A 25,042-nucleotide genomic window follows, 5' to 3' on the forward strand; every position below is an offset into this window, starting at 1 on the left:
AATCACCATAGCGAGTGCCGAATCTCGAGAAGCACCGCCGCGGGTGCCGAATCTCGAAAACCAGCCCCGCGGGTGCCGAATCTCGAAAATCAGTGCTGCGGGTGCCGAATCTCAAAAATCACTGCCGCGGGTGCCGAATATCGAAAATCAGCCCCGCGGGTGCCGAATCTCAAAAATCAGCCCCGCGGGTGCCGAATCTCGAAAATCAGCCCCGCGGGTGCCTAATCTCGAAAATCAGCCCCGCGGGTGCCGAATCTCGAAAATCAGCGCCGCGGGTGCCGAATCTCGAAAATCAGCCCCGCGGGTGCCGAATCTCAAAAATCAGTGCTGCGGGTGCCGAATCTCGAAAATCAGCCCCGCGGGTGCCGAATCTCGAAAATCAGTGCCGCGGGTGCCGAATCTCGAAAATCACTGCCGCGGGTGCCGAAACTCAAAAATCAGCCCCGTGGGTGCCGAATCTCGAAAATCAGCACCGCGAGTGCCGAATCTTGGAAATCACCACCGCGAGTGCCGAATCTGGGAAATCACTGCCGCGGGTGCCGAATCTCAAAAATCAGCCCCGTGGGTGCCGAATCTCGAAAATTAGTGCCGCGGGTGCCGAATCTCAAAAATCACCATAACGAGTGCCGAATCTCGAGAAGCACCGCCGCGGGTGCCGAATCTCGAAAATCAGCCCCGCGGGTGCCGAATCTCGAAAATCAGCCCCGCGGGTGCCGAATCTCGAAAATCAGTGCTGCGGGTGCCGAATCTCAAAAATCACTATAGCGAGTGCCGAGTCTCGGTAAGCACCGCCACGGGTGCCGAATCTCGAAAATCAGCCCCGCGGGTGCCGAATCTCGAAAATCTGCCCCCCGCGGGTGCCGAATCTCGAAAATCAGCCCCGCGGGTGCCGAATCTCGAAAATCAGCCCCGCGGGTGCCGAATCTCGAAAATCAGTGCCGCGGGTGCCGAATCTCGAAAATCAGCCACGCGGGTGCCGAATCTCAAAATTCAGTGCCGCGGGTGCCGAATCTCGAAAATCACTGCCGCGGGTGCCGAATCTCGAAAATCACCACCGCGAGTGCCGAATCTTGGAAATCACCACCGCGAGTGCCGAATCTGGGAAATCACCGCCGTGGGTGCCGAATCTCGAAAATCAGCCCCGTGGTTGCCGAATCTCAAAAATCAGTGCCGCGGGTGCCGAATCTCAAAAATCACCATAGCGAGTGCCGAATCTCGAGAAGCACCGCCGCGGGTGCCGAATCTCCAAAAACAGCCCCGCGGGTGCCGAATCTCGAAAATCAGCCCTGCGGGTGCCGAATCTCGAACATCACTGCCACGGGTGCCGAATCTCGAAAATCACTGCCGCGGGTGCCGAATCTCGAAAATCAGCCCCGTGGGTGCCGAATCTCGAAAATCACCAACGCGAGTGCCGAATCTTGGAAATCACCACCGCGAGTGCCGAATCTGGGAAATCACCGCAGCGGGTGCCGAATTTCAAAAATCAGCCCCGCGGGTGCCGAATCTCGAAAATCAGCCCCGCGGGTGCCGAATCTCGAAAATCAGCCCCGCGGGTGCCGAATCTTGAAAATCAGCCCTGCGGGTGCCGAATCTCGAAAATCAGTGCCGCGGGTGCCGAATCTCGAAAATCAGCCCCTCGGGTGCCGAATCTCAAAAATCAGTGCCGTGGGTGCCGAATCTCGAAAATCAGCCCCGCGGGTGCCGAATCTCGAAAATCAGTGCCGCGGGTGCCGAATCTCGAAAATCACTGCCGCGGGTGCCGAATCTCGAAAATCAGCCCCGCGGGTGCCGAATCTCGAAAATCACCACCGCGAGTGCCGAATCTTGGAAATCACCACCGCGAGTGCCGAATCTGGGAAATCACCGCCGTGGGTGCCAAATCTCAAAAATCAGCCCCGTGGTTGCCGAATCTCAAAAATCAGTGCTGCGGGTGCCGAATCTCAAAAATCACCATAGCGAGTGCCGAATCTCGAGAAGCACCGCCGCGGGTGCCGAATCTCGAAAATCAGCCCCGCGGGTGCCGAATCTCGAAAATCAGCCCTGCGGGTGCCGAATCTCGAACATCACTGCCACGGGTGCCGAATCTCGAAAATCATTGCCGCGGGTGCCGAATATCGAAAATCAACCCCGCGGGTGCCTAATCTCAAAAATCAGTGCCGCAGGTGCCAAATCTCGAAAATCAGCCCCGCGGGTGCCGAATCTCGAAAATCAGTGCCGCGGGTGCAGAATCTCGAAAATCACTGCCGCGGGTGCCGAATCTCGAAAATCAGCCCCGCGGGTGCCGAATCTCGAAAATCACCACCGCGAGTGCCGAATCTGGGAAATCACCGCCGTGGGTGCCGAATCTCGAAAATCAGCCCCGTGGTTGCCGAATCTCAAAAATCAGTGCCGCGGGTGCCGAATCTCAAAAATCACCATAGCGAGTGCCGAATCTCGAGAAGCACCGCCGCGGGTACCAAATCTCGAAAATCAGACCCGCGGGTGCCGAATCTCGAAAATCAGCCCTGTGGGTGCCGAATCTCGAACATCACTGCCACGGGTGACGAATCTCGAAAATCACTGCCGCGGGTGCCGAATATCGAAAATCAGCCCCGCGGGTGCCGAATCTCGAAAATCAGCCCCACGGGTGCCGAGTCTCGAAAATCAGCCCCGCGGGTGCCAAATCTCGAAAATCAGCCCCGCGGGTGCCGAATCTCGAAAATCAGTGCCGCGGGTGCCGAATCTCGAAAATCAGTGCCGCGGGTGCCGAATCTCTAAAATCAGCCCCGCGGGTGCCGAATCTCAAAAATCACTATAGCGAGTGCCGAGTCTCGAGAAGCACCGCCACGGGTGCCGAATCTCGAAAATCAGCCCCGCGGGTGCCGAATCTCGAAAATCACTGCCGCGGGTGCCGAAACTCAAAAATCTGCCTCGTGGGTGCCGAATCTCGAAAATCACCACCGCGAGTGCCGAATCTTGGAAATCACCACCGCGAGTGCCGAATCTGGGAAATCACTGCCGCGGGTGCCGAATCTCGAAAATCAGCCCCGTGGGTGCCGAATCTCGAAAATTAGTGCCGCGGGTGCCGAATCTCAAAAATCACCATATCGAGTTCCGAATCTCGAGAAGCACCGCCGCGGGTGCCGAATCTCGAAAATCAGCCCCGCGGGTGCCGAATCTCGAAAATCAGTGCCGCGGGTGCCGAAACTCAAAAATCAGCCTCGTGGGTGCCGAATCTCGAAAATCACCACCGCGAGTGCTGAATCTTGGAAATCACCACCGCGAGTGCCGAATCTGGGAAATCACTGCCGCGGGTGCCGAATCTCGAAAATCAGCCCCGTGGGTGCCAAATCTCGAAAATTAGTGCCGCGGGTGCCGAATCTCAAAAATCACCATATCGAGTGCCGAATCTCGAGAAGCACCGCCGCGGGTGCCGAATCTCGAAAATCAGCCCCGCGGTTGCCGAATCTCGAAAATCAGTGCCACGGGTGCCGAATCTCGAAAATCAGCCCCGCGGGTGCCGAATCTCAAAATTCAGTGCCGCGGGTGCCGAATCTCGAAAATCAGCCCCGCGGGTGCCGAATCTCGAAAATCAGTGCCGCGGGTGCCGAATCAAGAAAATCACTGCCGCGGGTGCCGAATCTCGAAAATCACCACCGCGAGTGCCGAATCTTGGAAATCACCACCACGAGTGCCGAATCTGGGAAATCACCGCCGTGGGTGCCGAATCTCGAAAATCAGCCCCGTGGTTGCCGAATCTCAAAAATCAGTGCCGCGGGTGCCGAATCTCAAAAATCACCATAGCGAGTGCCGAATCTCGAGAAGCACCGCCGCGGGTGCCGAATCTCGAAAAACAGCCCCGCGGGTGCCGAATCTCGAAAATCAGCCCTGCGGGTGCCGAATCTCGAACATCACTGCCACGGGTGCCGAATCTCAAAAATCACTGCCGCGGGTGCCGAATCTCGAAAATCAGCCCCGTGGGTGCCGAATCTCGAAAATCACCAACGCGAGTGCCGAATCTTGGAAATCACCACAGCGAGTGCCGAATCTGGGAAATCACCGCCGCGGGTGCCGAATTTCGAAAATCAGCCCCGTGGGTGCCGAATCTCGAAAATTAGTGCCGCGGGTGCCGAATCTCAAAAATCACCATAGCGAGTGCCGAATCTCAAGAAGCACCGCCGCGGGTGCCGAATCTCGAAAATCAGCCCCGCGGGTGCCGAATCTCGAAAATCAGTGCTGCGGGTGCCGAATCTCAAAAATCACTATAGCGAGTGCCGAAACTCGAGAAGCACCGCCACGGGTGCCGAATCTCGAAAATCAGCCCCGCGGGTGCCGAATCTCGAAAATCAGCCCCGCGGGTGCCGAATCTCGAAAATCAGCCCCGCGGGTGCCGAATCTTGAAAATCAGCCCCACGGGTGCCGAATCTCGAAAATCAGTGCCGCGGGTGCCGAATCTCGAAAATCAGCCCCGCGGGTGCCGAATCTCAAAAATCAGTGCAGTGGGTGCCGAATCTCGAAAATCAGCCCCGCGGGTGCCGAATCTCGAAAATTGGTGCCGCGGGTGCCGAATCTCGAAAATCACTGCCGCGGGTGCCGAATCTCGAAAATCAGCCCCGCGGGTGCCGAATCTCGAAAATCACCACCGCGAGTGCCGAATCTTGGAAATCACCACCGCGAGTGCCGAATCTGGGAAATCACCGCCGCGGGTGCCGAATTTCGAAAATCAGCCCCGTGGGTGCCGAATCTCGAAAATTAGTGCCGCGGGTGCCGAATCTCAAAAATCACCATAGCGAGTGCCGAATCTCAAGAAGCACCGCCGCGGGTGCCGAATCTCGAAAATCAGCCCCGCGGGTGCCGAATCTCGAAAATCAGTGCTGCGGGTGCCGAATCTCAAAAATCACTATAGCGAGTGCCGAAACTCGAGAAGCACCGCCACGGGTGCCGAATCTCGAAAATCAGCCCCGCGGGTGCCGAATCTCGAAAATCAGCCCCGCGGGTGCCGAATCTCGAAAATCAGCCCCGCGGGTGCCGAATCTTGAAAATCAGCCCCGCGGGTGCCGAATCTCGAAAATCAGTGCCGCGGGTGCCGAATCTCGAAAATCAGCCCCGCGGGTGCCGAATCTCAAAAATCAGTGCCGTGGGTGCCGAATCTCGAAAATCAGCCCCGCGGGTGCCGAATCTCGAAAATCGGTGCCGCGGGTGCCGAATCTCGAAAATCACTGCCGCGGGTGCCGAATCTCGAAAATCAGCCCCGCGGGTGCCGAATCTCGAAAATCACCACCGCAAGTGCCGAATCTTGGAAATCACCACCGCGAGTGCCGAATCTGGGAAATCACCGCCGTGGATGCCAAATCTCGAAAATCAGCCCCATGGTTGCCGAATCTCAAAAATCAGTGCTGCGGGTGCCGAATCTCAAAAATCACCATAGCGAGTGCCGAATCTCGAGAAGCACCGCCGCGGGTGCCGAATCTCGAAAATCAGCCCCGCGGGTGCCGAATCTCGAAAATCAGCCCTGCGGGTGCCGAATCTCGATCATCACTACCACGGGTGCCGAATCTCGAAAATCATTGCCGCGGGTGCCGAATATCGAAAATCAGCCCCGCGGGTGCCGAATCTCGAAAATCAGTGCCGCGGGTGCCGAATCTCGAAAATCACTGCCGCGGGTGCCGAATCTCGAAAATCAGCCCCGCGGGTGCCGAATCTCGAAAATCACCACCGCGAGTGCCGAATCTTGGAAATCACCACCGCGAGTGCCGAATCTGGGAAATCACCGCCGTGGGTGCCGAATCTCAAAAATCAGCCCCGTGGTTGCCGAATCTCAAAAATCAGTGCTGCGGGTGCCGAATCTCAAAAATCACCATAGCGAGTGCCGAATCTCGAGAAGCACCGCCGCGGGTGCCGAATCTCGAAAATCAGCCCCGCGGGTGCCGAATCTCGAAAATCAGCCCTGCGGGTGCCGAATCTCGAACATCACTGCCACGGGTGCCGAATATCGAAAATCAACCCCGCGGGTGCCTAATCTCAAAAATCAGTGCCGCAGGTGCCAAATCTCGAAAATCAGCCCCGCGGGTGCCGAATCTCGAAAATCAGTGCCGCGGGTGCCGAATCTCGAAAATCATTGCCGCGGGTGCCGAATATCGAAAATCAACCCCGCGGGTGCCTAATCTCAAAAATCAGTGCCGCAGGTGCCAAATCTCGAAAATCAGTGCCGCGGGTGCCGAATCTCTAAAATCAGCCCCGCGGGTGCCAAATCTCAAAAATCACTATAGCGAGTGCCGAGTCTCGAGAAGCACCGCCACGGGTGCCGAATCTCGAAAATCAGCCCCGCGGGTGCCGAATCTCGAAAATCACTGCCGCGGGTGCCGAAACTCAAAAATCAGCCTCGTGGGTGCCGAATCTCGAAAATCACCACCGCGAGTGCCGAATCTTGGAAATCACCACCGCGAGTGCCGAATCTGGGAAATCACTGCCGCGGGTGCCGAATCTCGAAAATCAGCCCCGTGGGTGCCGAATCTCGAAAATTAGTGCCGCGGGTGCCGAATCTCAAAAATCACCATATCGAGTTCCGAATCTCGAGAAGCACCGCCGCGGGTGCCGAATCTCGAAAATCAGCCCCGCGGGTGCCGAATCTCGAAAATCAGTGCCGCGGGTGCCGAAACTCAAAAATCAGCCTCGTGGGTGCCGAATCTCGAAAATCACCACCGCGAGTGCCGAATCTTGGAAATCACCACCGCGAGTGCCGAATCTGGGAAATCACTGCCGCGGGTGCCGAATCTCGAAAATCAGCCCCGTGGGTGCCGAATCTCGAAAATTAGTGCCGCGGGTGCCGAATCTCAAAAATCACCATATCGAGTGCCGAATCTCGAGAAGCACCGCCGCGGGTGCCGAATCTCGAAAATCAGCCCCGCGGGTGCCGAATCTCGAAAATCAGTGCCGCGGGTGCCGAATCTTGAAAATCAGCCCCGCGGGTGCCGAATCTCAAAATTCAGTGCCGCGGGTGCCGAATCTCGAAAATCAGCCCCGCGGGTGCCGAATCTCGAAAATCAGTGCCGCGGGTGCCGAATCAAGAAAATCACTGCCGCGGGTGCCGAATCTCGAAAATCACCACCGCGAGTGCCGAATCTTGGAAATCACCACCGCGAGTGCCGAATCTGGGAAATCACCGCCGTGGGTGCCGAATCTCGAAAATCAGCCCCGTGGTTGCCGAATCTCAAAAATCAGTGCCGCGGGTGCCGAATCTCAAAAATCACCATAGCGAGTGCCGAATCTCGAGAAGCACCGCCGCGGGTGCCGAATCTCGAAAAACAGCCCCGCGGGTGCCGAATCTCGAAAATCAGCCCTGCGGGTGCCGAATCTCGAACATCACTGCCACGGGTGCCGAATCTCGAAAATCACTGCCGCGGGTGCCGAATCTCGAAAATCAGCCCCGTGGGTGCCGAATCTCGAAAATCACCAACGCGAGTGCCGAATCTTGGAAATCACCACAGCGAGTGCCGAATCTGGGAAATCACCGCCGCGGGTGCCGAATTTCGAAAATCAGCCCCGTGGGTGCCGAATCTCGAAAATTAGTGCCGCGGGTGCCGAATCTCAAAAATCACCATAGCGAGTGCCGAATCTCAAGAAGCACCGCCGCGGGTGCCGAATCTCGAAAATCAGCCCCGCGGGTGCCGAATCTCGAAAATCAGTGCTGCGGGTGCCGAATCTCAAAAATCACTATAGCGAGTGCCGAAACTCGAGAAGCACCGCCACGGGTGCCGAATCTCGAAAATCAGCCCCGCGGGTGCCGAATCTCGAAAATCAGCCCCGCGGGTGCCGAATCTCGAAAATCAGCCCCGCGGGTGCCGAATCTTGAAAATCAGCCCCGCGGGTGCCGAATCTCGAAAATCAGTGCCGCGGGTGCCGAATCTCGAAAATCAGCCCCGCGGGTGCCGAATCTCAAAAATCAGTGCCGCGGGTGCCGAATCTCGAAAATCAGCCCCGCGGGTGCCGAATCTCGAAAATCGGTGCCGCGGGTGCCGAATCTCGAAAATCACTGCCGCGGGTGCCGAATCTCGAAAATCAGCCCCGCGGGTGCCGAATCTCGAAAATCACCACCGCGAGTGCCGAATCTTGGAAATCACCACCGCGAGTGCCGAATCTGGGAAATCACCGCCGTGGATGCCAAATCTCGAAAATCAGCCCCGTGGTTGCCGAATCTCAAAAATCAGTGCTGCGGGTGCCGAATCTCAAAAATCACCATAGCGAGTGCCGAATCTCGAGAAGCACCGCCGCGGGTGCCGAATCTCGAAAATCAGCCCCGCGGGTGCCGAATCTCGAAAATCAGCCCTGCGGGTGCCGAATCTCGATCATCACTACCACGGGTGCCGAATCTCGAAAATCATTGCCGCGGGTGCCGAATATCGAAAATCAGCCCCGCGGGTGCCGAATCTCGAAAATCAGTGCCGCGGGTGCCGAATCTCGAAAATCACTGCCGCGGGTGCCGAATCTCGAAAATCAGCCCCGCGGGTGCCGAATCTCGAAAATCACCACCGCGAGTGCCGAATCTTGGAAATCACCACCGCGAGTGCCGAATCTGGGAAATCACCGCCGTGGGTGCCGAATCTCGAAAATCACTGCCGCGGGTGCCGAATCTCGAAAATCAGCCCCGCGGGTGCCGAATCTCGAAAATCACCACCGCGAGTGCCGAATCTTGGAAATCACCACCGCGAGTGCCGAATCTGGGAAATCACCGCCGTGGATGCCAAATCTCGAAAATCAGCCCCGTGGTTGCCGAATCTCAAAAATCAGTGCTGCGGGTGCCGAATCTCAAAAATCACCATAGCGAGTGCCGAATCTCGAGAAGCACCGCCGCGGGTGCCGAATCTCGAAAATCAGCCCCGCGGGTGCCGAATCTCGAAAATCAGCCCTGCGGGTGCCGAATCTCGATCATCACTACCACGGGTGCCGAATCTCGAAAATCATTGCCGCGGGTGCCGAATATCGAAAATCAGCCCCGCGGGTGCCGAATCTCGAAAATCAGTGCCGCGGGTGCCGAATCTCGAAAATCACTGCCGCGGGTGCCGAATCTCGAAAATCAGCCCCGCGGGTGCCGAATCTCGAAAATCACCACCGCGAGTGCCGAATCTTGGAAATCACCACCGCGAGTGCCGAATCTGGGAAATCACCGCCGTGGGTGCCGAATCTCAAAAATCAGCCCCGTGGTTGCCGAATCTCAAAAATCAGTGCTGCGGGTGCCGAATCTCAAAAATCACCATAGCGAGTGCCGAATCTCGAGAAGCACCGCCGCGGGTGCCGAATCTCGAAAATCAGCCCCGCGGGTGCCGAATCTCGAAAATCAGCCCTGCGGGTGCCGAATCTCGAACATCACTGCCACGGGTGCCGAATCTCGAAAATCATTGCCGCGGGTGCCGAATATCGAAAATCAACCCCGCGGGTGCCTAATCTCAAAAATCAGTGCCGCAGGTGCCAAATCTCAAAAATCAGCCCCGCGGGTGCCGAATCTCGAAAATCAGTGCCGCGGGTGCCGAATCTCGAAAATCACTGCCGCGGGTGCCGAATCTCGAAAATCAGCCCCGCGGGTGCCGAATCTCGAAAATCACCACCGCGAGTGCCGAATCTGGGAAATCACCGCCGTGGGTGCCGAATCTCGAAAATCAGCCCCGTGGTTGCCGAATCTCAAAAATCAGTGCCGCGGGTGCCGAATCTCAAAAATCACCATAGCGAGTGCCGAATCTCGAGAAGCACCGCCGCGGGTACCAAATCTCGAAAATCAGACCCGCGGGTGCCGAATCTCGAAAATCAGCCCTGTGGGTGCCGAATCTCGAACATCACTGCCACGGGTGACGAATCTCGAAAATCACTGCCGCGGGTGCCGAATATCGAAAATCAGCCCCGCGGGTGCCGAATCTCGAAAATCAGCCCCACGGGTGCCGAATCTCGAAAATCAGCCCCGCGGGTGCCAAATCTCGAAAATCAGCCCCGCGGGTGCCGAATCTCGAAAATCAGTGCCGCGGGTGCCGAATCTCGAAAATCAGTGCCGCGGGTGCCGAATCTCTAAAATCAGCCCCGCGGGTGCCGAATCTCAAAAATCACTATAGCGAGTGCCGAGTCTCGAGAAGCACCGCCACGGGTGCCGAATCTCGAAAATCAGCCCCGCGGGTGCCGAATCTCGAAAATCACTGCCGCGGGTGCCGAAACTCAAAAATCAGCCTCGTGGGTGCCGAATCTCGAAAATCACCACCGCGAGTGCCGAATCTTGGAAATCACCACCGCGAGTGCCGAATCTGGGAAATCACTGCCGCGGGTGCCGAATCTCGAAAATCAGCCCCGTGGGTGCCGAATCTCGAAAATTAGTGCCGCGGGTGCCGAATCTCAAAAATCACCATATCGAGTGCCGAATCTCGAGAAGCACCGCCGCGGGTGCCGAATCTCGAAAATCAGCCCCGCGGGTGCCGAATCTCGAAAATCAGTGCCGCGGGTGCCGAAACTCAAAAATCAGCCTCGTGGGTGCCGAATCTCGAAAATCACCACCGCGAGTGCCGAATCTTGGAAATCACCACCGCGAGTGCCGAATCTGGGAAATCACTGCCGCGGGTGCCGAATCTCGAAAATCAGCCCCGTGGGTGCCGAATCTCGAAAATTAGTGCCGCGGGTGCCGAATCTCAAAAATCACCATATCGAGTGCCGAATCTCGAGAAGCACCGCCGCGGGTGCCGAATCTCGAAAATCAGCCCCGCGGGTGCCGAATCTCGAAAATCAGTGCCGCGGGTGCCGAATCTCGAAAATCAGTGCTGCGGGTGCCGAATCTCAAAAATCACTATAGCGAGTGCCGAGTCTCGAGAAGCACCGCCACGGGTGCCGAATCTCGAAAATCAGCCCCGCGGGTGCCGAATCTCGAAAATCAGCCCCGCAGGTGCCGAATCTCGAAAATCAGCCCCGCGGGTGCCGAATCTCAAAAATCAGTGCCACGGGTACCGAATCTCGAAAATCAGCCCCGCGGGTGCCGAATCTCGAAAATCAGCCCCGCGGGTGCCGAATCTCGAAAATCAGTGCCGCGGGTGCCGAATCTCGAAAATCAGCCCCGCGGGTGCCGAATCTCGAAAATCACCACCGCGAGTGCCGAATCTCGAAAATCACTGCCGCGGGTGCCGAATCTCGAAAATCAGCCCCGTGGGTGCCGAATCTCGAAAATCACCACCGCGAGTGCCGAATCTTGGAAATCACCACCGCGAGTGCCGAATCTCGAAAATCAGCCCCGCGGGTGCCGAATCTCGAAAATCAGCCCCGCGGGTGCCGAATCTCGAAAATCAGCCCCGCGGGTGCCGAATCTCGAAAATCAGCCCCACGGGTGCCGAATCTCGAAAATCAGTGCCGCGGGTGCCGAATCTCGAAAATCAGCCCCGCGGGTGCCGAATCTCAAAAATCAGTGCCGCAGGTGCCGAATCTCGAAAATCAGCCCCGCGGGCGATGAATCTCGAAAATCAGTGCCGTGGGTGCCGAATCTCGAAAATTACTGCCGCGGGTGCCGCGAATATCAGCCCCGCAGGTGCCGAATCTCGAAAATCACCACCGCGAGTGCCGTATCTTGGAAATCACCACCGCGAGTGCCGAATCTGGGAAATCACCGCCGTGGGTGCCGAATCTTGAAAATCAGCCCCGTGGTTGCCGAATCTCAAAAATCAGTGCCGCGGGTGCCGAATCCCGAGAATCAGCCCCGCGGGTGCCGAATCTCGAAAATCAGTGCCGCGGGTGCCGAATCTCAAAAATCACCATAGCGAGTGCCGAATCTCGAGAAGCACCGCCGCGGGTGCCGAATCTCGAAAATCAGCCCAGCGGGTGCCGAATCTCGAAAATCAGCCCCGCGGGTGCCGAATCTCGAAAATCAGTGCCGCGGGTGCCGAATCTCAAAAATCGGCCCCGTGGGTGCCGAATCTCAAAAATCAGTGCCACGGGTGCCGAATCCCGAGAATCAGCCCCGCGGGTGCCGAATCTCGAAAATCAGTGCCGCGGGTGCCGAATCTCGAAAATCACTGCCGCGGGTGCCGAATCTCGAAAATCAGCCCCGCGGGTGCCGAATCTCGAAAATCACCACCGCGAGTGCCGAATCTTGGAAATCACCACCGCGAGTGCCGAATCTGGGAAATCACCGCCGCGGGTGCCGAATCTCGAAAATCAGCCCCGTGGGTGCCGAATCTCGAAAATCAGTGCCGCGGGTGCCGAATCTCAAAAATCACCATAGCGAGTGCCGAATCTCGAGAAGCACTGCCGCGGGTGCCGAATTTCGAAAATCAGCCCCGCGGGTGCCGAATCTCGAAAATCAGTCCTGCGGGTGCCGAATCTCGAACATCACTGCCACGGGTGCCGAATCTCGAAAATCAGTGCCGCGGGTGCCGAATCTCGAAAATCAGCCCCGCGGGTGCCGAATCTCAAAAATCAGTGCTGCGGGTGCCGAATCTCGAAAATCAGCCCCGCAGGTGCCGAATCTCGAAAATCAGTGCCGCGGGTGCCGAATCTCGAAAATCACTGCCGCGGGTGCCGAAACTCGAAAATCAGCCCCGTTGGTGCCGAATCTCGAAAATCACCACCGCGAGTGCCGAATCTTGGAAATCACCACCGCGAGTGCCGAATCTGGGAAATCACCGCCGCGGGTGCCGAATCTCGAAAATCAGCCCCGTGGGTGCCGAATCTCGAAAATTAGTGCCGCGGGTGCCGAATCTCAAAAATCACCATAGCGAGTGCCGAATCTCGAGAAGCACCGCCGCGGGTGCCGAATCTCGAAAATCAGCCCCGCGGGTGCCGAATCTCGAAAATCAGCCCCGCGGGTGCCGAATCTCGAAAATCAGCCCCGCGGGTGCCGAATCTCGAAAATCAGCCCCGCGGGTGCCGAATCTCGAAAATCACTGCCGCGGGTGCCAAATCTCGAAAATCAGCCCCGAGGGGGCCGAATCTCGAAAATCAGCCCCGCGGGTGCCGAATCTCGAAAATCAGCCCCGCAGGTGCCGAATCTCGAAAATCAGCCCCGCGGGAGCCGAATCTCGAAAATCAGCCCCACGGGTGCCGAATCTCGAAAATCAGCCCCGCGGGTGCCGAATCTCAAAAATCAGTGCCGCGGGTGCCGAATCCCGAATATCAGCCCCGCGGGTGCCGAATCTCGAAAATCAGTGCCGCGGGTGCCGAATCTCGAAAATCAGCCCCGAGGGTGCCGAATCTCAAAAATCAGTGCCGCGGGTGCCGAATCTCGAAAATCAGCCCCGCGGGTGCCGAATCTCGAAAATCAGCCCCACGGGTGCCAAATCTCGAAAATCACTGCCGCGGGTACCGAATCTCCAAAATCAGCCCCGCGGGTGCCGAATCTCAAAAATCAGTGCCGCGGGTGCAGAATCCCGAATATCAGCCCCGCGGGTGCCGAATCTCGAAAATCAGTGCCGCGAGTGCCGAATCTCGAAAATCAGCCCCGCGGGTGCCGAATCTCGAAAATCAGTGCCGCGGGTGCCGAATCTCGAAAATCACTGCCGCGGGTGTCGAATCTCGAAAATCAGCCCCGCGGGTGCCGAATCTCGAAAATCACCACCGCGAGTGCCGATTCTTGGAAATCACCACCGCGAGTGCCTAATCTGGGAAATCACCGCCGTGGGTGCCGAATCTCGAAAATCAGCCCCGTGGTTGCCGAATCTCAAAAATCAGTGCCGCAGATGCCGAATCTCAAAAATCACCATAGCGAGTGCCGAATCTCGAAAATCAGCCCCACGGGTGCCGAATCTCGAAAATCAGCCCTGCGGGTGCCGAATCTCGAACATCACTGCCACGGGTGCCAAATCTCGAAAATCACTGCCGCGGGTGCCGAATCTCGAAAATCAGCCCTGAGGGTGCCGAATCTCGAACATCACTGCCGCGGGTGCCGAATCTCGAAAATCAGCCCCGCGGGTGCCGAATCTCGAAAATCAGTGCCGCGGGTGCCGAATCTCGAAAATCACTGCCGCGGGTGCCGAATCTTGAAAATCAGCCCCGCGGGTGCCGAATCTCGAACATCACTGCCACGGGTGGTGAATGTCGAAAATCACTGCCGCGGGTGCCGAATCTCGAAAATCAGCCCCGCGGGTGCCGAAACTTGGAAATCAGCACCGCGAATGCCGAATCTGGGAAATCACCGCCGCGGGTGCCGAATCTCGAAAATCAGCCCCGTGGGTGCCGAATCTCGAAAATCAGTGCCGCGGGTGCCGAATCTCAAAAATCACCATAGCGAGTGCCGAATCTCGAGAAGCACCACCGCGGGTGCCAAGTCTCGAAAATCACTGCCGCGGGTGCCGAATCTCGAAAATCAGCCCTGCGGGTGCCGAATCTCGAAAATCAGCCCCGCGGGAGCCGAATCTCGAAAATCAGCCCCGCGGGTGCCGAATCTCGAAAATCAGTGCCGCGGGTGCCAAATCTCGAAAATCAGCCCCGCGGGTGCCAAATCTCAAAAATCAGTGCCGCGGGTGCCGAATCTCGAAAATCAGCCCCGCGGGTGCCGAATCTTGAAAATCAGCCCCACGGGTGCCAAATCTCGAAAATCACTGCCGCGGGTACCGAATCTCGAAAATCAGCCCCGCGGGTGCTGAATCTCAAAAATCAGTGCCGCGGGTGCCGAATCCCGAATATCAGCCCCGCGGGTGCCGAATCTCGAAAATCAGTGCCGCGGGTGCCGAATCTCGAAAATCAGCCCCGCGGGTGCCGAATCTCGAAAATCAGTGCCGCGGGTGCCGAATCTCGAAAATCACTGCCGCGGGTGTCGAATCTCGAAAATCAGCCCCGCGGGTGCCGAATCTTGAAAATCACCACCGCGAGTGCCGAATCTTGGAAATCACCACCGCGAGTGCCGAATCTGGGAAATCACCGCCGTGGGTGCCGAATCTCGAAAATCAGCCCCGTGGTTGCCGAATCTCAAAAATCACCATAGCGAGTGCCGAATCTCGAAAATCAGCCCCACGGGTGCCGAATCTTGAAATTCAGCCCTGCGGGTGCCGAATCTCGAACATCACTGCCACGGGTGCCAAATCTCGAAAATCACTGCCGCGGGTGCCGAATCTCGAAAATCAGCCCCGCGGGTGCCGAATCTTGGAAATCACCACCGCGAGTGCCGAATCTGGGAAATCACCGCCGCGGGTGCCGAATCTCGAAAATCAGCCCCGTGGGTGCCGAATCTCGAAAATCAGTGCCGCGGGTGCCGAATCTCAAAAATCACCATAGCGAGTGCCGAATCTCGAGAAGCACCGCCGCGGGTGCCGAATCTCGAAAATCAGCAGTGCGGGTGCCGAATCTCGAAAATCAGCCCCGCGGGTGCCGAATCTCGAACATCAGTGCCGCGGGTGCCGAATCTCGAAAATCACTGCCGCGGGTGCCGAATCTCGAAAATCACTGCCGCGGGTGCCGAATCTTGAAAATCAGCCCCGCGGGTGCCGAATCTCGAACATCACTGCCACGGGTGCCGAATCTCGAAAATCACTGCCGCGGGTGCCGAATCTCGAAAATCAGCCAAGCGGGTGCCGAATCTTGGAAATCACCACCGCGAGTGCCGAATCTGGGAAATCACCGCCGCGGGTGCCGAATCTCGAAAATCAGTGCCGCGGGTGCCGAATCTCAAAAATCACCATAGCGAGTACCGAATCTCGAGAAGCACCGCCGCGGGTGCCAAATCTCGAAAATCACTGCCGCGGGTGCCGAATCTCGAAAATCAGCCCCGCGGGTGCCGAATCTCGAAAATCAGTGCCGCGGGTGCCGAATCTCGAAAATCACTGCCGCGGGTGCCGAATCTTGAAAATCAGCCCCGCGGGTGCCGAATCTCGAACATCACTGCCACGGGTGCCGAATGTCGAAAATCACTGCCGCGGGTGCCGAATCTCGGAAATCAGCCCCGCGGGTGCCGAAACTTGGAAATCACCACCGCGAGTGCCGAATCTGGGAAATCACCGCCGCGGGTGCCGAATCTCGAAAATCAGCCCCGTGGGTGCCGAATCTCGAAAATCAGTGCCGCGGGTGCCGAATCTCAAAAATCACCATAGCGAGTGCCGAATCTCGAGAAGCACCGCCGCAGGTGCCAAATCTCGAAAATCACTGCCGCGGGTGCCGAATCTCGAAAATCAGCCCCGCGGGTGCCGAATCTCGAAAATCAGCCCCGCGGGAGCCGAATCTCGAAAATCAGCCCCGCGGGTGCCGAATCTCGAAAATCAGTGCCGCGGGTGCCGAATCTCGAAAATCAGCCCCGCGGGTGCCAAATCTCAAAAATCAGTGCCGCGGGTGCCGAATCTCGAAAATCAGCCCCGCGGGTGCCGAATCTCGAAAATCAGCCCCACGGGTGCCAAATCTCGAAAATCACTGCCGCGGGTACCGAATCTCGAAAATCAGCCCCGCGGGTGCTGAATCTCAAAAATCAGTGCCGCGGGTGCCGAATCCCGAATATCAGCCCCGCGGGTGCCGAATCTCGAAAATCAGTGCCGCGGGTGCCGTATCTCGAAAATCACTGCCGCGGGTGTCGAATCTCGAAAATCAGCCCCGCGGGTGCCGAATCTCGAAAATCACCACCGCGAGTGCCGAATCTTGGAAATCACCACCGCGAGTGCCGAATCTGGGAAATCACCGCCGTGGGTGCCGAATCTCGAAAATCAGCCCCGTGGTTGCCGAATCTCAAAAATCACCATAGCGAGTGCCGAATCTCGAAAATCAGCCCCACGGGTGCCGAATCTCGAAATTCAGCCCTGCGGGTGCCAAATCTCGAACATCACTGCCACGGGTGCCAAATCTCGAAAATCACTGCCGCGGGTGCCGAATCTCGAAAATCAGCCCCGCGGGTGCCGAATCTTGGAAATCACCACCGCGAGTGCCGAATCTGGGAAATCACCGCCGCGGGTGCCGAATCTCGAAAATCAGCCCCGTGGGTGCCGAATCTCGAAAATCAGTGCCGCGGGTGCCGAATCTCAAAAATCACCATAGCGAGTGCCGAATCTCGAGAAGCACCGCCGCGGGTGCCGAATCTCGAAAATCAGCACTGCGGGTGCCGAATCTCGAACATCACTGCCGCGGGTGCCGAATCTTGAAAATCAGCCCCGCGGGTGCCGAATCTCGAACATCACTGCCACGGGTGCCGAAACTCGAAAATCACTGCCGCGGGTGCCGAATCTCGAAAATCAGCCAAGCGGGTGCCGAATCTTGGAAATCACCACCGCGAGTGCCGAATCTGGGAAATCACCACCGCGGGTGCCGAATCTCGAAAATCAGTGCCGCGGGTGCCGAATCTCAAAAATCACCATAGCGAGTGCCGAATCTCGAGAAGCACCGCCGCGGGTGCCAAATCTCGAAAATCACTGCCGCGGGTGCCGAATCTCGAAAATCAGCCCCGCGGGTGCCGAATCTCGAAAATCAGCCCCGCGGGTGCCGAATTTAGAAAATCAGCCCCGCGGGTGCCGAATTTAGAAAATCACTGCCGCGGGTGCCGAATCTCGAAAATCAGCCCCGCGAGTGCCGAATCTCGAAAATCAGCCCCGCGGGTGCCGAATCTCGAAAATCAGTCCCGCGGGTGCCGAATCTCGAAAATCAGCCCCGCGGGTGCCGAATCTCAAAAATCAGTGCCGCGGGTGCCGAATCTCGAAAATCAGCCCCGCTGGTGCCGAATCTCGAAAATCACTGCCGCGGGTGCCGAATCTCGAAAATCAGCCCCGTGAGTGCCGAATCTCGAAAATCAGTGCCACGGGTGCCGAATCTCGAAAATCAGCCCCGCGGGTGCCGAATCTCAAAAATCAGTGCCGCGGGTGCCGAATCTCGAAAATCAGCCCCGCGGGTGCCGAATCTCAAAAATCAGTGCCGCGGGTGCCGAATCTCGAAAATCAGCCCCGCTGGTGCCGAATCTCGAAAATCAGCCCCGCGGGTGCCGAATCTCAAAAATCAGTGCCGCGGGTGCCGAATCTCGAAAATCAGCCCCGCGGGTGCCGAATCTCGAAAATCAGTGCCGCGGGTGCCGAATCTCGAAAATCACTGCCGCGGGTGCCGAATCTCGAAAATCCCCACCGCGAGTGCCGAATCTTGGAAATCACCACCGCGAGTGCCGAATCTGGGAAATCACCGCCGTGGGTGCCGAATCTCGAAAATCAGCCCCATGGTTGCCGAATCTCAAAAATCAGTGCCGCTGGTGCCGAATCTCAAAAATCACCATAGCGAGTGCCGAATCTCGAGAAGCACCGCCACGGGTGCCGAATCTCGAAAATCAGCCCCACGGCTGCCGAATCTTGAAAATCAGCCCTGCGGGTGCCGAATCTCGAAAATCACTGCCGCGGGTGCCGAATCTCGAAAATCAGCCCCGCGGGTTCCGAATCTTGGAAATCACCACTGCGAGTGCCGAATCTGGGAAATCACTGCCGCGGGTGCCGAATCTCGAAAATCAGCCCCGTGGGTGCCGAATCTCGAAAATCAGTGCCGCGGGTGCCGAATCTCAAAAATCACCATAGCGAGTGCAGAATCTCGAGAAGCACAGCCGCGGGTGCCGAATCTCGAAAATCAGCCCTGCGGGTGCCGAATCTCGAACATCACTGCCGCGGGTGCCGAATCTCGAAAATCAGTGCCGCGGGTGCCGAATCTCGAAAATCACTGCCGCGGGTGCCGAATCTCAAAAATCAGTGCCGCGGGTGCCGAATCTCGAAAATCAGCCCCGCGCGTGCCGAATCTCGAAAATCAGCCCCGCGGGTGCCGAATCTCAAAAATCAGTGCTGCAGGTGCCGAATCTCGAAAATCAGCCCCACGGGTGCCGAATCTCGAAAATCAGTGCCACGGGTGCCGAATCTCGAAAATCACTGCCGCGGGTGCCAAAACTCAAAAATCAGCCCCGTGGGTGCCGAATCTCGAAAATCACCACCGCGAGTGCCGAATCTTGGAAATCACCACCGCGAGTGCCGAATCTGGGAAATCACCGCCGCGGGTGCCGAATCTCGAAAATCAGCCCTGCTGGTGCAGAATCTTGAACATCACTGCCACGGGTGCCGAATCTCGAAAATCACTGCCGCGGGTGCCGAATCTCGAAAATCAGCCCCGCGGGTGCCGAATCTTGGAAATCACCACCGCGAGTGCCGAATCTGGGAAATCACTGCCGCGGGTGCCGAATCTCGAAATTCAGCCCCGTGGATGCCGAATCTCGAAAATCACCATAGCGAGTGCCGAATCTCGAGAAGCACCGCCGCAGGTGCCGAATCTCGAAAATCAGTGCCGCGGGTGCCGAATCTCGAAAATCACTGCCGCGGGTGCCGAATCTCGAAAATCAGCCCCGCGGGTGCCGAATCTCGAAAATCACCACCGCGAGTGCCGAATCTTGGAAATCACCACCGCGAGTGCCGAATCTGGGAAATCACCGCCGTGGGTGCCGAATCTCGAAAATCAGCCCCGTGGTTGCCGAATCTCAAAAATCAGTGCCGCGGGTGCCGAATCTCAAAAATCACCATAGCGAGTGCCGAATCTCGAGAAGCACCGCCACGGGTGCCGAATCTCGAAAATCAGCCCCACGGGTGCCGAATCTCGAAAATCAGCCCTGCGGGTGCCGAATCTCGAACATCACTGCCACGGGTGCCAAATCTCGAAAATCACTGCCGCGGGTGCCGAATCTCGAAAATCAGCCCCGCGGGTGCCGAATCTTGGAAATCACCACCGCGAGTGCCGAATCTGGGAAATCACCGCCGCGGGTGCCGAATCTCGAAAATCAGCCCCGTGGGTGCCGAATCTCGAAAATCAGTGCCGCGGGTGCCGAATCTCAAAAATCACCACAGCGAGTGCCGAATCTCGAGAAGCACCGCCGCGGGTGCCGAATCTCGAAAATCAGCCCTGCGGGTGCCGAACCTCGAACATCACTGCCGCGGGTGCCGAATCTCGAAAATCAGCCCCGCGGGTGCCGAATCTCGAAAATCAGTGCCGCGGGTGCCGAATCTCGAAAATCACTGCCGCAGGTGCCGAATCTCGAAAATCAGCCCCGCGGGTGCCGAATCTCGAAAGTCAGTGCCGCGGGTGCCGAATCTCGAAAATCACTGCCGCGGGTGCCGAATCTCAAAAATCAGTGCTGCAGGTGCCGAATCTCGAAAATCAGCCCCACGGGTGCCGAATCTCGAAAATCAGTGCCGCGGGTGCCGAATCTCGAAAATCACTGCCGCGGGTGCCGAAACTCAAAAATCAGCCCCGTGGGTGCCGAATCTCGAAAATCACCACCGCGAGTGCCGAATCTTGGAAATCACCACCGCGAGTGCCGAATCTGGGAAATCACCGCCGCGGGTGCCGAATCTCGAAAATCAGCCCCGTGGGTGCCGAATCTCGAAAATCAGTGCCGCGGGTGCCGAATCTCAAAAATCACCACAGCGAGTGCCGAATCTCGAGAAGCACCGCCGCGGGTGCCGAATCTCGAAAATCAGCCCTGCGGGTGCCGAACCTCGAACATCACTGCCGCGGGTGCCGAATCTCGAAAATCAGCCCCGCGGGTGCCGAATCTCGAAAATCAGTGCCGCGGGTGCCGAATCTCGAAAATCACTGCCGCAGGTGCCGAATCTCGAAAATCAGCCCCGCGGGTGCCGAATCTCGAAAGTCAGTGCCGCGGGTGCCGAATCTCGAAAATCACTGCCGCGGGTGCCGAATCTCAAAAATCAGTGCTGCAGGTGCCGAATCTCGAAAATCAGCCCCACGGGTGCCGAATCTCGAAAATCAGTGCCGCGGGTGCCGAATCTCGAAAATCACTGCCGCGGGTGCCGAAACTCAAAAATCAGCCCCGTGGGTGCCGAATCTCGAAAATCACCACCGCGAGTGCCGAATCTTGGAAATCACCACCGCGAGTGCCGAATCTGGGAAATCACCGCCGCGGGTGCCGAATCTCGAAAATCAGTGCCGCGGGTGCCGAATCTCGAAAATCACTGCCGCGGGTGCCGAATCTCAAAAATCAGTGCCGCGGGTGCCGAATCTCGAAAATCAGCCCCGCGCGTGCCGAATCTCGAAAATCAGCCCCGCGGGTGCCGAATCTCAAAAATCAGTGCTGCAGGTGCCGAATCTCGAAAATCAGCCCCACGGGTGCCGAATCTCGAAAATCAGTGCCACGGGTGCCGAATCTCGAAAATCACTGCCGCGGGTGCCAAAACTCAAAAATCAGCCCCGTGGGTGCCGAATCTCGAAAATCACCACCGCGAGTGCCGAATCTTGGAAATCACCACCGCGAGTGCCGAATCTGGGAAATCACCGCCGCGGGTGCCGAATCTCGAAAATCAGCCCTGCTGGTGCAGAATCTTGAACATCACTGCCACGGGTGCCGAATCTCGAAAATCACTGCCGCGGGTGCCGAATCTCGAAAATCAGCCCCGCGGGTGCCGAATCTTGGAAATCACCACCGCGAGTGCCGAATCTGGGAAATCACTGCCGCGGGTGCCGAATCTCGAAATTCAGCCCCGTGGATGCCGAATCTCGAAAATCACCATAGCGAGTGCCGAATCTCGAGAAGCACCGCCGCAGGTGCCGAATCTCGAAAATCAGTGCCGCGGGTGCCGAATCTCGAAAATCACTGCCGCGGGTGCCGAATCTCGAAAATCAGCCCCGCGGGTGCCGAATCTCGAAAATCACCACCGCGAGTGCCGAATCTTGGAAATCACCACCGCGAGTGCCGAATCTGGGAAATCACCGCCGTGGGTGCCGAATCTCGAAAATCAGCCCCGTGGTTGCCGAATCTCAAAAATCAGTGCCGCGGGTGCCGAATCTCAAAAATCACCATAGCGAGTGCCGAATCTCGAGAAGCACCGCCACGGGTGCCGAATCTCGAAAATCAGCCCCACGGGTGCCGAATCTCGAAAATCAGCCCTGCGGGTGCCGAATCTCGAACATCACTGCCACGGGTGCCAAATCTCGAAAATCACTGCCGCGGGTGCCGAATCTCGAAAATCAGCCCCGCGGGTGCCGAATCTTGGAAATCACCACCGCGAGTGCCGAATCTGGGAAATCACCGCCGCGGGTGCCGAATCTCGAAAATCAGCCCCGTGGGTGCCGAATCTCGAAAATCAGTGCCGCGGGTGCCGAATCTCAAAAATCACCACAGCGAGTGCCGAATCTCGAGAAGCACCGCCGCGGGTGCCGAATCTCGAAAATCAGCCCTGCGGGTGCCGAACCTCGAACATCACTGCCGCGGGTGCCGAATCTCGAAAATCAGCCCCGCGGGTGCCGAATCTCGAAAATCAGTGCCGCGGGTGCCGAATCTCGAAAATCACTGCCGCAGGTGCCGAATCTCGAAAATCAGCCCCGCGGGTGCCGAATCTCGAAAGTCAGTGCCGCGGGTGCCGAATCTCGAAAATCACTGCCGCGGGTGCCGAATCTCAAAAATCAGTGCTGCAGGTGCCGAATCTCGAAAATCAGCCCCACGGGTGCCGAATCTCGAAAATCAGTGCCGCGGGTGCCGAATCTCGAAAATCACTGCCGCGGGTGCCGAAACTCAAAAATCAGCCCCGTGGGTGCCGAATCTCGAAAATCACCACCGCGAGTGCCGAATCTTGGAAATCACCACCGCGAGTGCCGAATCTGGGAAATCACCGCCGCGGGTGCCGAATCTCGAAAATCAGCCCCGTGGGTGCCGAATCTCGAAAATCAGTGCCGCGGGTGCCGAATCTCAAAAATCACCACAGCGAGTGCCGAATCTCGAGAAGCACCGCCGCGGGTGCCGAATCTCGAAAATCAGCCCTGCGGGTGCCGAACCTCGAACATCACTGCCGCGGGTGCCGAATCTCGAAAATCAGCCCCGCGGGTGCCGAATCTCGAAAATCAGTGCCGCGGGTGCCGAATCTCGAAAATCACTGCCGCAGGTGCCGAATCTCGAAAATCAGCCCCGCGGGTGCCGAATCTCGAAAGTCAGTGCCGCGGGTGCCGAATCTCGAAAATCACTGCCGCGGGTGCCGAATCTCAAAAATCAGTGCTGCAGGTGCCGAATCTCGAAAATCAGCCCCACGGGTGCCGAATCTCGAAAATCAGTGCCGCGGGTGCCGAATCTCGAAAATCACTGCCGCGGGTGCCGAAACTCAAAAATCAGCCCCGTGGGTGCCGAATCTCGAAAATCACCACCGCGAGTGCCGAATCTTGGAAATCACCACCGCGAGTGCCGAATCTGGGAAATCACCGCCGCGGGTGCCGAATCTCGAAAATCAGCCCTGCGGGTGCCGAATCTCGAACATCACTGCCACGGGCGCCGAATCTCGAAAATCACTGCCGCGGGTGCCGAATCTCGAAAATCAGCCCCGCGGGTGCCGAATCTTGGAAATCACCACCGCGAGTGCCGAATCTGGGAAATCACCGCCGCGGGTGCCGAATCTCGAAAATCAGTCCCGTGGATGCCGAATCTCGAAAATCAGTGCCGCAGGTGCCGAATCTCAAAAATCACCATAGCGAGTGCCGAATCTCGAGAAGCACCGCCGCGGGTGCCGAATCTCAAAAATCAGCCCCGCGGGTGCCGAATCTCGAAAATCAGTGCCGCGGGTGCCAAATCTCGAAAATCACTGCTGCGGGTGCCGAATCTCGAAAATCAGCCATGCGGGTGCCGAATCTCGAAAATCAGTGCCACGGGTGCCGAATGTCAAAAATCACTATAGCGAGTGCCGAGTCTCGAGAAGCACCGCCGTGGGTGCCGAATCTAGAAAATGAGCCCCGCGGGTGCCGAATCTCGAAAATCAGCCCCGCGGGTGCCTAATCTTGAAAATCAGCCCCGCGGGTGCCGAATCTCGAAAATCAGTGCCGCGGGTGCCGAATCTCGAAAATTACTGCCGCGGGTGCCGAAACTCGAAAATCAGCCCCGTGGGTGCCGAATCTCGAAAATCACCACCGCGAGTGCCGAATCTTGGAAATTACCACCGCGAGTGCCGAATCTGGGAAATCACCGCCGCGGGTGCCGAATCTCGAAAATCAGCCCCGTGGGTACCGAATCTCGAAAATTAGTGCCGCGGGTGCTGAATCTCAAAAATCACCATAGCGAGTGCCGAATCTTGAGAAGCACCGCCGCGGGTGCCGAATCTCGAAAATCAGCCCCGCGGGTGCCGAATCTCGAAAATCAGCCCCGCGGGTGCCAAATCTCGAAAATCAGTGCTGCGGGTGCCGAATCTCAAAAATCACTATAGCGAGTGCCGAGTCTCGAGAAGCACCGCCACGGGTGCCGATTCTCGAAAATCAGCCCCGCGGGTGCCGAATCTCGAAAATCAGCCCAGCGGGTGCCAAATCTCGAAAATCAGCCCCGCGGGTGCCGAATCTCGAAAATCAGCCCCGCGGGTGCCGAATCTCGAAAATCAGTGCCGCGGGTGCCGAATCTCGAAAATCAGCCCCGCGGGTGCCGAATCTCAAAAATCAGTGCCGCGGGTGCCGAATCTCGAAAATCAGCCCCGCGGGTGCCGAATCTCGAAAATCAGTGCCGCGGGTGCCGAATCTCGAAAATAAGCCCCGCGGGTGCCGAATCTCGAAAATCAGTGCCGCGGGTGCCGAATCTCGAAAATCACTGCCGCGGGTGCCGAATTTCGAAAATCAGCCCCGCGGGTGCCGAATCTCGAAAATCACCACCGCGAGTGCCGAATCTTGGAAATCACCACCGCGAGTGCCGAATCTGGGAAATCACCGCCGTGGGTGCCGAATCTCGAAAATCAGCCCCGTGGTTGCCGCATCTCAAAAATCACCATAGCGAGTGCCGAATCTCGAGAAGCACCGCCGCGGGTGCCGAATCTCGAAAATCAGCCCCACGGGTGCCGAATCTCGAAAATCAGCCCTGCGGGTGCCGAATCTCGAACATCACTGCCACGGGTGCCGAATCTCGAAAATCACTGCCGCGGGTGCCGAATCTCGAAAATCAGCCCCGCGGGTGCCGAATCTTGGAAATCACCACCGCGAGTGCCGAATCTGGGAAATCACAGCTGCGGGTGCCGAATCTCAAAAATCAGCCCCGTGGGTGCCGAATCTCGAAAATCAGTGCCGCGAGTGCCGAATCTCAAAAATCACCATAGCGAGTGCCGAATCTCGAGAAGCACCGCCGCGGGTGCCGAATCTCGAAAATCAGCCCCACGGGTGC

Source organism: Ranitomeya imitator, chromosome 10, assembly GCF_032444005.1.
Source record: "Ranitomeya imitator isolate aRanImi1 chromosome 10, aRanImi1.pri, whole genome shotgun sequence".
Taxonomy (NCBI): domain Eukaryota; kingdom Metazoa; phylum Chordata; class Amphibia; order Anura; family Dendrobatidae; genus Ranitomeya; species Ranitomeya imitator.